Source organism: Oreochromis niloticus, linkage group LG1, assembly GCF_001858045.2.
Source record: "Oreochromis niloticus isolate F11D_XX linkage group LG1, O_niloticus_UMD_NMBU, whole genome shotgun sequence".
Classification (NCBI taxonomy): Eukaryota; Metazoa; Chordata; class Actinopteri; order Cichliformes; family Cichlidae; genus Oreochromis; species Oreochromis niloticus.
In genome coordinates this window covers 35,233,883-35,242,522 of record NC_031965.2, presented here as the reverse complement: position 1 = coordinate 35,242,522, position 8,640 = coordinate 35,233,883, and the positions used below count along the sequence as shown (strand labels likewise).

General features: G+C 35.8%; 1 long non-coding RNA gene across 1 annotated transcript; it reads left to right on the top strand.

Annotated features, from left to right (window-relative positions):
- Window positions 1–628: 628 nt before the first annotated feature.
- On the top strand, window positions 629–8,016 carry LOC109202961 (uncharacterized). Its single transcript, XR_002062970.2, has 4 exons — window positions 629–712; window positions 3,929–4,018; window positions 4,966–5,064; window positions 6,742–8,016. It is a non-coding gene; the product is annotated as an uncharacterized LOC109202961 (long non-coding RNA).
- The last annotated feature ends 624 nt before the right edge of the window (window positions 8,017–8,640 follow it).

The window sequence follows — 8,640 nt, the reverse complement described above, 5'->3', positions numbered from 1 at the left end:
TGTGTAGCGCTTACGCTTTAACGATGAACTATTTCTTGTTCTTCACCTACCACACGGCAGCATTATTTACCCATCCAGATCAAAAATATAGTGGAACCCCGACTTACGAAATTAATTCGTTCCTGAGGGTCTTTCATAAGTCGAAGCACCCATCGCGCGTTTTGACTGAGGCGATGCTGAATGATAGGCTATAGGCTAGAACAACAATATGTTGTTCAAGTGGAACAGCGAAGCGCAAGTACGGAAGCCAAGGGGTTGTCACATGATTCGGAAGGCATTGTGGGCATTGTAAGCTCAGCCAATCAGAGCCAGCGGATTTCGTTACTCGGGCATTTTGCGTAACACAGGCAAAAACATTGCCATTCAGTGCCTTCGTAACTTGAATTTTTTGTGAAACGGGGTATTCGTAAGTCGGGGTTCCACTGTATATGTAACTGTCCGTTCTTTGAAAGCTTTCATCTTGGAAACAGTGTAAGGTGAGGGTTTCTGTACAAGATAAACTTTTGGGATTTAAATAAAGCTGCCGGGGCAGAAAATGGACACCGAGTCCCCAAATTTTGTAGTTTCTCTTCATATCTTTGCTTTTTTCTTTACGGATAGATGACCTGGCTGGTATATGCTCCAGCCCCCCTTCCCCCGTGACCCTGATAAGGACATGCAGATGAGAATGCATTGATGAATAGATGATCCAAACAGTTTTGGTTTGAGACAGGTAAAAAAAAAAAACATTTAAATTTAACATTTGAATTTAAGCTATACAAATGAAACTCAATGAAACTGAATACTGCTCATCAAATAAAATACATATTAATAATGAATACCAGCTGAATGTAAAAAGAAAAAAAGAAAAAAATGAAAGTCAGACTAATGTAACATTAGACTGCTGATAAATAAAAGTTGCCTGGCTGTGATTCTGGTTGCAAAGTGGGTCTTCAGTTATGGTTAGAGATTCAAGCCACTGCTCTTCCTCTCCACAAACCACTGAATACTGAAACCCAAATTGTTCCCCAAGAGTAGGACAGTAGCACTTTGCATAGCATCTCTACTATCTGCTTAGAATGGTGAATGAGCGGTATTTTAAGCTCAGGTAGATTCTAGCCTTGTAAAGAGGCATCCTAAGTGATTCAGTCTCTTTGTTAGATGAACACAGTCATTAATAGTTGTGCTATTTTATGTAATTATTTGATCATTTTTTTGTCCTTTATTAGCAATTTTGGCTGAAATTAAACAAATTTGATTTTGTAGACCACTTTTATCATCCTTAGATTATTTTCTTGTTTTATACTTCTTATTATTTCCTCTCTTCTCCACATTGTGATTTGAAGTGCTCAGAATGAGTTATTGTTTGAGAGTTATCTGTTTTATAATTTAGGAAACCTAAAAAAACATAAAAGGAAAAGAAATGATTTGACTGTAATATTATTGATGGTTTTATTAAATAATGGTTTAAGCAGTTCAGTGACCCTGAACAAGTGGAAATGCAGAATAAAGAATGGGATGGAATGAAAGGGATGCAGATTTTAATGGGAAACATGTTCTCAGATGTTTCATCTACTTTGTTATTTGGATTGTAATTTTTACTTTTTTTTAATCAAATTTTTACTATTACCAAGATGGCAAAACAGCAGTAGAAATGCATAGTCCTCACGACCATGGGAATGACTGAATTACTTTCCTCTGCGAGTCTTTTTAAACAGGGATATCAAAGATGTGACAGCATCAAGACATTACAACTGTATATTATAACAGTATAAGGAACAAAGTCAAACTTACTTAATGTAATTCCTGTGGAGTTATTTTTTGTTTTACGCACTTGGCAACTGATAACAACACATGTATGTTCTAAAATCTCAAACCGTTTATAACAATAACATGCATCTATTTTCATGCTTTTATAAAACCCGAGCATTAATTCCTCCCTCTGTGATCCTTTATGGTGTCAAAGGAATTCTCCAGTGTTTGTCATCAGACAAATGCTTAAGTTACATCCTAGGAGAAATGACTTCATTCAATTTAATTTCCTTTAATTAGTCACAAATATAATTCAGCTATTTTCTGCCATTTTGGACGGCAGGGGAAAACTATCCTTTCATGTTTGGAAACGATGGAAACTGCCAATAATTAAGTGAAAATTCTTTGCTGTTTTGCAGCCAAACACACCAGAGTTAAGGCCCAAGATAGTGTTTTGCTTTTTTCTATATCATACTGTTGTTGCATGTAAATTACCAAGACATCTATATGCATTCAAGATAAAGTTGATGACATATTAATCAGCAGATGCTTGCAGGTATAGCCTACTTTTGATCTGAATAAATATGTAAAAATCAACTAGGAGCAGAACATTTACCTCTGTTGTTCCCTGCCAACACTCAAGCAGATGAAAATCCCAGGCTGATTAAAATCAAATGAAAACAGGGAAGACATTGCCCAAAGCTTAGTAGATGTTAAATCACAATATTCTCTTCATGCATTTGGTTCTTACTAGTCTACTCAGCTGTAAAATAAAAATAACATGTTGCATTGTGGTTCATATACAAGGAAATGAGATGCGTGTGATTAAAGTCTTAGAATGACTTATTCATATTTTGTTGTAGCTGTCACTTTTCTGACTTTTTAAAAAATCTCTTATAATGAATCCTGTATAAAGATTCTGACAACTAAGAAGAAGAAGAAGATAACACAACATTACATAAACAGCGACAAATCACCTTATTTGGATTTGATAAAACAGCATTTAAATAAACTATTTTCATTTCAGAGAGAAGTAATTATCAATCAAAGAGTTTAATTTGAGCAAACTAAAATCAATTTTATGTTCAAACATACCTCCATATTTTGTACATTTATAAAAAACTACAGTTTAATTTACTCTGTTTCAAAAGGGAAGAGTTCAATATGTTGAATATGCTGTATGAAAGCGTCCAGTTACTAGAAATATAAAATAAGGATTTTCATAGAAAATTTGATTTTTTTTTTTTTTTATTTAACCAGTACCCTGGTTTAAAGCCTTGGTTGGAAAGTTGGTGATTATTGTTAATTGAGTGTAGACCTCTGCGTCCATGCACAATCATCAAAAAGAACATTTTCACCTAAGTATAGCCTTGCACTTCTGAGAAAAATACAATTTATTAACTGGTCACCGGCAAGTATGACCTCCAAAAAAAAGCATACGTTTTGGCAGATTGCTGGTCTAAAGCATTTAGGTGCGTGCTAATACAATACCTCTATCTTCCCAGGAGTGGATGTCAGAGCAAATTCACTCCAAGGTCAGAGTGTGCAATGCTTAGAGAAACTGTTCTTAGTTTTTTCTTTTTCTTTTTTTTTTTTAGTTTTGCATAGAATCCTGTGAAAGCTTTCTCGTTCACATAATGAAGTACAAATATTTTGTTACTGTACTTAATTAGAATTTGCAGGTATCTGTACTGAACTTCATTAGTTATTTTTCGGACAAGTTTTTACCTAACTGTACTTAACTGTACTGTCTACTTACATTTTCAAAACAGGCTCATTACTTTTGGTTTAACGCATTTGAGGCGAGTATTTTTTTTCACATCACTGCGTGCCTTCATTAAACTGATTTAAGTCTAAACAGTATATGAAAGGCAGTCCTGTTCGTGTATTAAACACCAGATTATGTGGCACAAAAAGAGAAAGAAAGAGGCAAAACAGTGTGCTATAGTCAGGAGTTAAAGTATTTTTATCTAGTGTGTGTGTGTGTGTGTGTGTGTGTGTTTTGAACGCAACACCGGAACGAGTGCAGATGTCCAGAAGTTGCGGTTGCTGTACTTCAGTATCTAGCTAGCTGTTATCTAGCTATGTTTTTTTAATTAGCAGATAATTTTAAATATTAGCTCCACAAACATTAGCAAACACAAACTGTTTGTACCTACAGTCTGCTTGCTAAAGCTGCAGCTACTTTACTTCACAGGGAGAGAAAAGAAAAAGCTAACATCACTCAGGGATGGAGAAACATAAGAAAGACAGGACAGAAGAGGAAGAAGAGAGGTTAGATTTAAAGGTAAGGACTGCACATGGGTATCTCATAAACTGAAAATTTAAAGCTACATATAAGTCCTCTGGTTTTTAAAGCAGGTGTTGGGGGTGTACATATTTCATTTTTCATGTTGTGGTGCAAAACAAACTGAGGTAGACTAACTGTGTTATTTAAAGCTGCAGGCTAAATCACTTAGCGTGCAGTAATGTGTTGAATATAAAATAAAGTATTGTGTTGGACTGGTTCGCAGTGGCTGCGTTGCTGGCGGTCAGATTTGAGGTTAAGCTTACAATGCTTAGATTCATTTACTGAATTCCACCTTTATACTTAACAGTATAAAGACAGCATAAACAGAGTACTGTCAGTGCAGAGGATTGAACAGGACAACTCATGAAGCATGTGCTTACATCTTGTTGAATTCAGTTGTGTAAATCCACAAAGAGCTGTAAACCTCAGAGCAGTAGCACAGATCCAGTTAGCATAAACCTTCTTGTGATTGCTGTAGTCATAGTTTTAATGGATGTGATGAAGGTGTTTTACAGACACTGGCCAGCTACTGTCTATAGTGGATTTGTGAAAAGTGCAATACAGACTGGAAATGGAGAAAGTTTGCTTTCAAAGTAAAAGTTGCACCTTTTGAAACATGTTAGCTGCAGTACTGAGGCACAGCTTTTACTTTTAAGGTGACTCTCCTTTATCTCCATCTCACTTTTTCAAGATGTTAAGATAAATTATTATGCAGCTAAAGGCCTTGACACCTCGAGCAAATTGTAAAAAACTGAAATGAAATTCCGAATTTTTCTGATGCAAACTTTTCGTGTAACATATGTACACATCCAGAATGTTCAGTTTTTGCAAATTATTCAATTCTCAGTGGATTCAATTCTCAAGAGAAGGCAGCAGCAGGAAGAATTTTGTGTTATGATCCAGGAGTTGAAACTGTATCATGACCGCTTTCGTACATATTTCAGGATGTCAGTGGGGCCGTTTGAACTCCTGATGGCGTAGCTGGGAATCGCATTTGAGAAGGCACAGAAATTATTTCAGAACCAACTGACACAGAGCAGCAGGTAAGAACTGTCTCCACATCACTGTATATTTGTGGTGCTTCCTGAATAAGTTGGAAATTTTGAGTTCTGATTCAGAAATTTCTTGTGGAACATTCCCTCAACTGAGATTTTTCACTCAGAAATTCAGAGCAGACCAGCATATTCCGAGTTAGCAATCCAAGATCGCAGAATGAATTTGAGGTATCTGGAATGCATCATTACTGCTGCATGTTTTGAGTTCTGAGCACAGACTGCAGCGGTCAGTTATATTTATTCTCATGTGAAAAATGGAAAAATCAAACTTAATATGAAAAGAAAATGCGGCAAATTTGTACTGCAAAATTACGTGGTGAGGGTGAACAACTGTATTAAGTTAAGCAGCTGCACTTCCATTTAATTCATTTATTGATTAAATTTCTATGTTTATGTGCCGACGTGATCTCAGTAATTAGTACTTAGATGAGTAACAAACTACTGATGCTTGAGTCATTTTTTTGTGATATTCTGTTTGCCTCTGATGGGTGTAAATGCCCTATTAAAACAAACAAACAAAAAAAACTGAGCATGATATCCCTCTGATGCTGCACTTAAAATGAAATATGTTTGTGTTGTTCATGGGTGCATAAACTTTATTGTCCAACTGATCTTCAAAACACAGTGGGAGCTCTGCTTGACTTGCTGCATCTTGTCTGGGCCAATGGGTAATGACTGATATCCACCCAACCCCTCCCGCCTGACTTGACCACAGCCAAGTTGCTGCCTGGGCTCCTCACACTGCAAACAGCTCACCGTCAGCAGACGCCAAATGGGTCTAATTCTAGTTGACACATTTAGCGCATGATTTAGCTTGCAGACCTACAGCTGTGTCCCAAACACTCAAGACAAGATCATCAGGGCATCTCATAAGCATAATTAACCCCTTCATTATGGAAATAAGCAAAAACATCATGAATAATTGTGCCATGCTAGATTGGCGGGCTGGATTAAAGCAGATGTGGTGATGTGCTTGGCTGAGTTTGGACTGTCCCTTTCGCTAGAGCAAGAGATCACAACATTCAGTGGTTTGGGACATCAGGCAGAAAAAATAAATGTAATAATTCACAAAGAAAGAAACAGATATCATATACTACAATAAACATATATATGGAAAATGGAAACAGTGGGCACAATCATAGAACTTAAGCAAAGAACAGTTTATAATAACTTATAATAATTTGACTACATTTTAAATTAAGAAGTGATTCCTGAAGGAGACCTTAGATTCTATGCTGAAGACAGAGGCCTAAAAAGGGTGATAACCAATAGTACATCAAAGTAAAATGTTCAAAGGGTAAATGTATAGATGTCTGGTACTGGATGCTGGATTCTTTCTAACAGTTACAAACTCTTTTATTCAGCTGTAAAGCTGCAGGATCTTTTTCATTGAAGCAGGATAAATTGGGATGTTTTGTCATACTCCTATGATATTTTTAAGCCATGTAAAACCCCATAATCTCCTATTTCACAACTTTTCATGACTGGGCTGTTTAAAATTATGAAAAAACAAACAAACAAAAATACCATTTATACCTAGAAACTAGCGGTTTTAGGTACAAATGGTTTTATAAAAATTGTTTATACACATTTTTATATGAAGGCTAGTTGGATGTGATAAATGTATACAAATGACTGTATTTAGATAAAGTTGAATTTTTCCAGGTCAGAATGGTCAGGGATAGGATATTCAGGTGGGGAAACGTGGATGACGGGGAAGTGGATGTGGAGAGCAGCGTGGAAAGTTTAGATCAACAGTCCAGAACACATAAAGGATGAATTCTGGAGCAGAGCAACCAAATCCAATGGGGTTCAGGCCTGAGAAGCAGAGCTGATGAGGGCTGCAGACTGGGGTTCAGCAGTGTAGATGGCAGATGAGAGAGAGGAATAGGCCTGGAAAAGATGTGAGAGATGGAAGCAGATGTGGATGATGTGATAAACTTTGACTGCTACAGTTGATTAATATATTAAAATGTTTTGTTTTGCTTTGTTTTGTGTTTTGCTGTAGCTAGCTGTGTAGTGAATTTTAATATGAAGCTAATGACCTGTTTCAAAATGAACACTTTTACATAGCCTATATACTTTTTTTTAGCTTAGCTAATAGGACATGTGATCCAAAACTTGGATTTTTGTTTTTGCATATTTTGTTCTCCTAAAACAATTACATTGCTTATATTTTGGTTATTGTGGTGCTTGTTGTACCCTTCATGTATGAGAGGATTATAAATATATATTTTGCCTATTTTACAGTTGGTAATGAAATAATGTAAGTCATTTGTAAAACTAATTAAAAAACAAAACTTAATGTTAAATCCTCAACTACTCAAATATTACATCTAATTAGAAAATTAAATGTAGATGAACATATTCCGTTTATCGGGTGAGGTCAGGGAGTTGATGTGTTGGTTCAAATGTTAAGTGAAACAATTTTCAAAGTGTGTGTTATACATACTGACCACCTGTAGGACCCTGTACAATTGCCAGGTGCTAAAAATAGAGTGTGTCACACTTTAAAGATAACTTTTAATGCTTCAAGGTATGTTTTGGCTGCCCACAGTAAGACAAATGTGTACTGTTGCTGCTCTTTTGGCTCTAGGGCTCGGCCACTTCCTGTCACTGAAGGCTAAATGAATTTCCAAGTTTATCAAGATATCTAACAGGATAATGTCAGAGTAGCTGTGTAATAGTGAAAGCTCAGAAGAAAATGTGTGAAGCTCCAGGACAATGACCCTAAACAGCAAAGTAAATCAACTACAGTTTAACTTCAAATAAACTTTCCTTTGCAAGTGACCCAGTCAGAGCCAAGAACTCAGCCCAATAGAGATGGCCAAAGCCTAAGAGTGGTTAAAAGAAAAAAGAAAAGAAAAAAAAACCACAAACAAAAATGTCTTTTGTTGCATGCATGTGTTGTACTGTATCCGTGTTGGGTTCAGCACGAGGCCTGCTAGAACTTGTCAATTTCTTTTAAAATCTTTTATTTTAAAATAAAGTATTTTATGTTCACATGATTGAATTTCAAGAACATTCTGTTTCAGTCTGGCTCTTCACTTTCCTGTAAAACAGATATATTCTTAACAAGAACTTATATGTAATATGTATTATATATCTTAGCATACTATTATATATATTTAATCATCTTCACATCCTAATGTAGGTCAAAATAATGCACTGTACATTTTACTTAACATCTGGTTAAGATGGCAGCATGTTGGTCTGAAAGATTTTTTTTTTTTTTAACTGAATTAGCCTTCCGCCGATTACATTCATTATATGCAGCCGTTATTCCATAAAATTTCTTCTGCAATAAAATGTGAATTAATGTATTTCAAAATGTCCTAATTCAAGTGCAGTTTAAATATCCATGGGTGCACGTATTGCGATGCAACCACATCCTATTTGTTTCCAAGCAACTGCACCTGATATCGCACTCAGGTATACTCCTTGTAGAGGCATCTGATCACAATACAGAAAGAACATTGTAACAAGTATCTTACCATACAGTTTAGCTGCGGTGCTGAAAAAAATCAACTCACTTTGGTTAACCTTTGATCTTGAATGTTAATC